General features: G+C 37.6%; 1 long non-coding RNA gene across 2 annotated transcripts in view; it reads right to left on the reverse strand.

The window, feature by feature from the left end:
* Positions 1-1,550: 1,550 nt before the first annotated feature.
* Positions 1,551-5,732, reverse strand: part of LOC132428185 (uncharacterized) — a 9,835-nt gene continuing 5,653 nt past the window's right edge. The window contains exons 3-4 of one of the 2 annotated variants that reach the window (XR_009520080.1): positions 2,827-2,969; positions 1,551-2,349 (exon numbers count right to left, since the gene is read on the reverse strand). This is a non-coding gene — a long non-coding RNA (uncharacterized lncRNA). Of the gene's footprint in view, positions 2,350-2,768; positions 2,970-5,732 lie in introns of both variants that reach the window. The other variant, XR_009520081.1, reaches the window with a different exon arrangement.

Consider the following 5,732-nt stretch of genomic DNA (forward strand, 5'->3'; position numbering starts at 1 on the left):
TATTTAATGTAAATGTAAAGTAACTGCAGTTACAGCAAGTCAGAGTATTCATGTTTAAAACCAGTATTAATTGTTAATAATAAAACTGCAGCCTTTTAAAAATGGAACTATTGATGTTCTGCTTATAGAACCTGGGAGTCTGGAGGGCAAGGATAACTTATACTTGCCAAATCGCTGAAAGAAAATTCCAACTATGTGGAAATGTAAATATTCAGTATTAGAAAGGATAATTAGGGATAGGCTAAATATTTACCCAGTTCCCTTCTTTTTAAATCACAAATAAGACTTCTCTTGTTGGCTTAAGTTTCTGATAGAAGACTGGTTACAAAAAATGGGGTGTGTGGAGAGTGTCTTTATTTTCTTAACCAAAATCTATCTTACAAATCATATGAAATCTAGTCCCCTTCCATTATTGACCTTGAAATTTATTTCACAATTATTTCTTTTTACTAAGACACTGTGAATGAAATTTAGTATGTGTTGCATCAAAAATGCCAAAGATATAATGTTGAATATGAACAGAAAACATAATTTTAGCAGCAAATTAAGTGGCAGTTAAATAGAATGTAAACAAATTATTTAGAGAATATTTGCAGAAGGTTAGAAGTGCGCAGACATTCAAATGTTCAAGGATTCCTAATTGCCACCATTTTAGAAGAAGCTTGCAACAGATTGCGCAAATAAATAACTGTATTGTGGGAGAATTGTCATAGAGCTTCATGTAATGCTTTTTCTTCCAGTAGTTATTTTATTTCCTCTTTATTCTTCCCTTGATTATTTTCTTATGAGGGTAGTTTCAAAAGAAATACTATTTCTGAGAAGGAATTTTGTAAATAAAAAAAGATTCTATTCATCATGGTCCAGGCAGGAAAACAAAAAACATTCTAGGTGTTTCAAACAGAGGCAATTTAACACAGGGAGTTGGTTGCATAGATGATGGAAGTGTTGGCAAGCGGGTGGTGAGATGATTTAGAAATCAGAAATAGTAGGAAGTTACTACTACCCCAAGATGGGAAGGGCACAAAGAGGAGGCATTGTTTCCACAGCTTAGAGATGAGGACCACGGTTGGGGAGCTAGAACCCAGGTGGGGACTTTCCTACTGGAGCTGTGAGCACTGAGGTAAGAGTTTCTCTAATGGAATAGAATCACAGAGAAGATAGAATCATTGCAAAGGGTGGAAATAAGAGCAGAAGAAAATACTCTGACTCCTCTTTTTTCTTCTCCCAGGATTCTGCCAGTGCCTCCCCTAGGCCAAAGTTATCAAAGTCCAGTTGGCAGAGGAGACCAAGAAATGTCGTTGGCAGAGATACAAAGCAGAGCAAGGGAAGGGTAAATAATGGAATTACTTTTGTTAGTTTCTCTTTATTTAGTTTCATCTGGTTCCCTCATGGTCATGGTACCATACAATGAAAATCACTTTGGGACTTTATGACAATTATAGATTTTTTTTTTTTTTGCTGTGAGATATTTAATGAAATAAGTAAAGTCCTTCTGGGCCTCAGAATTTGTAATTCGCTGAACCACTAATGTGGTAGTTGAGATGTGGAAAGAAGAGTCTGAGGAAACCAAAATGGTACCTGGTACTGACATTTGAGTTTCAGACCCAGACTCAATATTCTTCGGAATATCAGCTCCCAACTTCTTACATGACATTTCAACTTTAGCAGTTTTGTACTAATGAACTCCTTTATTTCTGCCTGTCTCATTAGGACATTCCATGCTTTCCAGAAACGCAAGTGAAGTTTAATAGAGATAAAGCCATTCCACAGGCACTGCTATGATCAAGAAGCTACAATCAATCTTGTTTTCTTCAAGCATGTCATAAAAAGACCCTTTTCCTTCTGATTAGCATTCTTGAACACAGTACAAGCTGGTGACTTGCTTGAAGTCATTCACTGTAGGGATACAGCACCTACTGCATGTGATAAAATGACATAAGGCATATGAACTGCTCATTACAATCTAATTAGTTTGGGCTTTTCATTTTATTTTATGTCCTGAATTGAACCTGATTCAATATGATTCTGAGCTGGAGTTCATCATGTCTTCTCCCTGGCAGTTCAAGTTCATGGTGTTTGCTTGACAGATTCCGTGGTTATAGAAATGGTTCCTCTTTTCTTTTTTTTTAGGTTAGAAAGAAGACCATTAGCATAAAACAACTGAAGCCTTTGCTATTATATTTTCTTCTGTGAGAGATTTGGATTTGACCAAGCACACATCACAGTTGTTGAAGTATTTCAAGAAGGTTTGGCCATAATAATAAACTGACTTAAGTGATCCATGGGTTCACTTCTTTGTAATCGATGGAGCAATAAGTCCTAGCCCTTGGGTTGCACTCCAAAGAATGACTAAACAAAAAAGAAAAACCTGGGTTAGTTTTGTTAACAAACTCAATGATATAGGAGGCTTCTTGACAGCAAGAAGCCTTCCATTTTTGGGTTGTTTCTAACCCAAACATTTTTCTGTGTCTCAGACTAGTAAAGGCTATGTAGGTAGACTAAGCATGCATTGATTTATCTGATTTCAGTATTTTAGGGGTTATAAGGAAAGGATGACTGGCATTTTTCTGGAAGACATACACACTGGCTTCTCTGTCTTTATTTTTGGTACAAGGAAGATTCAGATATCTGCTTTTTTAATTTCTTCATAGGACAGTCATGGTATCCATCAGATTCAGTAATTCATTTTTTATTTTTAAATTTGAGAAATCATTTAATATGGTAATATTAATACAAAATACTCATAAGCATATTTTCTTTCTACTCACTTGAGATTTAAAAATTTGTTGTGTCATCCAGAAAGCAAATATTGTGTTTTGTGTTCACCTTATAAAGCACCTTAGGGCTTTGCCAAAAGAGTGCCCTTTGGTTCTGTGCCCTGTGACTGCCCTGTAGATGATGTCTTCTGGAACTTGATTAAAAAAATCATTTTGGATAAAGTAGATTTCCTCCACATTACCAAGTTCAACCTGCAAATAATAATAGAAAGAAATAATCATACATACCCCATAGCTTTGTTGATATGATATAGTTAGATGATAGCAGTAAAATGCCTAGAATTGTACCTTTCACAAAATATATGTTTGCCCTATTAGTTCCCTTCCCACCTCCCTGCTTTGGAGCAATATAATTTAATCAGATTACTACCCTAAACAACATCATGGAATTCCATGTGGTTTTGTTGATCTAATTCCTAGATCACTTATGCTCTGCCCCAAAACGTTTCTTTCATGACACAGGGGTTTAATTTGATTCAATTTTTATTTCATAACTTATGACCATCATTTATGTTACCAGTGAACTGAGGTTTACCGTTGATTGGGTATTTTGAGTATACTGCATAAAACTTTTTTTCCCCTTCCAAAGCCCATAAAGATGGTAACATTTTAATAATATTCCCTGAGCTCCTCGGTAAACAAACTAAACTAGGTGAATATCTGTTTTGGTTATTTAGGTTTTGTATCCTAACTGGTGGTTCTTTATTTCTGCAATGATTTGTTGAAAGTTGGTGGTTAGATAGTATGTATCCTTTAATTCAGCTATTGTTAGCCCTTTTTTTTTTTTTTTTTTTTGCGGTACGCAGGCCTCTCACTGCTGTGCCCTCTCCCGTTGCGGAGCACAGGCTCCGGACGCGCAGGCTCAGTGGCCATGGCTCATGGGCCCAGCCGCTCCGCGGCATGTGGGATCTTCCTGGACCAGGGCACGAACCTGTGTCCCCTGCATCGGCAGGCGGACTCTCAACCACTGCGCCACCAGGGAAGCCCTATTGTTAGCACTTTTGTATGCCACAGAGAGGTTCTGAAATTTTCAGTAGGCCATGGACTTTTAATAGGAACTCTTAATTGTTCTCTCAGTACTCTAAACCCATCATGACATCCGAGTTACACACATTTCTTATGTATAGCCTTCAGCTCAACATTGAAGTAAGGCATCAGGCGTTTGTCCCACGCTTCACACAAGAAGAGGAAGTGAGAATATTTTTTTTACTTACATTGTCAAGGATTCTTAAGGGATTGGTCTTGGTTAATTAGCAATTAGTAAAATGAGTAGGAAGCTCCTGATAAAATATTGCTAGGGAAATTGGGAAACAGAAGGTTACCCCAGCCACTAACCCAATCTTTAGGGAAGAGGAAGAGGTAGGAAGAGAGGGATTCAAGGAGCCAGGGGTGTCCAGAGCGTGTCTGCTGCTGGAGCTGCCTGTGTCCTCCAGCACATTATCCCAGCCATTTTCCCTCTGCCCCGAAGCACAGTTCTGAGGCCCCTGAGACTGGAATAAACTCAGAAATTACGACTTGATTAAAGACTACTGAGATGTTCATATTGGAAATGGAAAATGATATTATGAAAATTGATGTGCTCTTTTTTGTTTATAAAGACAGTGGGATTAACTCACCATCATCTGCATTTGAGCTGATGGCAGGTTTGGGCTGAACTGTCTACACTCTGGTGGAAGACGTGAGTTCACTGGGCAGTTACGTATAAGGGGTGCTGCCCATGCAGTGAAACAGAGTGGAGCCATCTGGCTGACACGGTCTCGGAGCTGGTGACCCTGGTAACCTGAGTTGAATGAGCATGACCAACACCATGTATTAATTAACACGGGTCTTCATCCATGTATTAAGGGATATGCATGTAATGATTTTCAAGCATAGATCCATACAGCTGAAAAACAAAAGTGAAATAAAGTCATTCTAGGACATTGGCCAGTTCCAGTGAATGAACTGTGGTTTGAGGACATAGAGGGGCTTTTATCTCTGACCCTGTAATGTTTTTACTTGTGGACTCTGTTGAACTAGAAGGACCCTTCCTCAATCCCACTGCTCACACTTTCTTCCAAGAGACTGAATTTGGGGAGACATTGAGAAATGAATGAATTAGGAAAGACCTTATGGTTTAACAGCTGATAAATGGAATAAGCATTTATTTTTAGTTGTTTCTCTCAGATATTTTGGGCTCCACTTTGATTAAATTTGTTAGATATAACTATATCTATAATTGGAATGGTATGCTGAATTATACGAGCTTCAAATGGTGATGATTTTCATATCAAATTCTTCATCATCATCTTAATTCTAATTAAGTGGCAGATGAGCATAGGAAAAAAGCATGGATTTTTCAAGGGAGACCAGTATGGCTTTACGTCCTGACCCTACCACTTAACTGATTTAGTCATCTGATCATTTAACCTCCATGGGCCTCAACTTTCCTCCTCTATAAAATGGGAATAATGCTATTTATATCTGAGAGCTGTTGTGTGTAGACAGTAAAATAATGCTCACGAAATACGTGGAAAATAACACATTCTCAATATTATCTTCTTTCCTTGTCCTTTCCATGCCTAATTTCTTCTTAACACAACAGTGCTTATAGTTTTCCATGCACAGATTCTCCTTTGCATCTTCTCCAACAGGGAATATTTTGAGGGGGTGGGAGAGATCTAAAAATTCATTTTTTAAAACCTTCATCCTAACCATGCCTTTCCATACTTAGAAGGCTCCAGTTTTCAATTTAAGAGGATCCTAAGTTCTGTGAGTTTTGTTGAAATTATGGTTCTATCTTGGTAGCTATAGCTACTCCATGATGAGCTTCAAGTGATAAGGACATCAAATGAAAATGAGTTTAGGAATCTACTTTATAGACGGTTTATGTATATGTATTCGCAAAAATAAAAATGGAGTGAGAAGGAAATGAAATATTATTGGTTGACTTAAAAGGAAGAGTTATCCCGTGTA

This window comes from Delphinus delphis, chromosome 7 (assembly GCF_949987515.2).
Source record: "Delphinus delphis chromosome 7, mDelDel1.2, whole genome shotgun sequence".
NCBI lineage: Eukaryota > Metazoa > Chordata > Mammalia > Artiodactyla > Delphinidae > Delphinus > Delphinus delphis.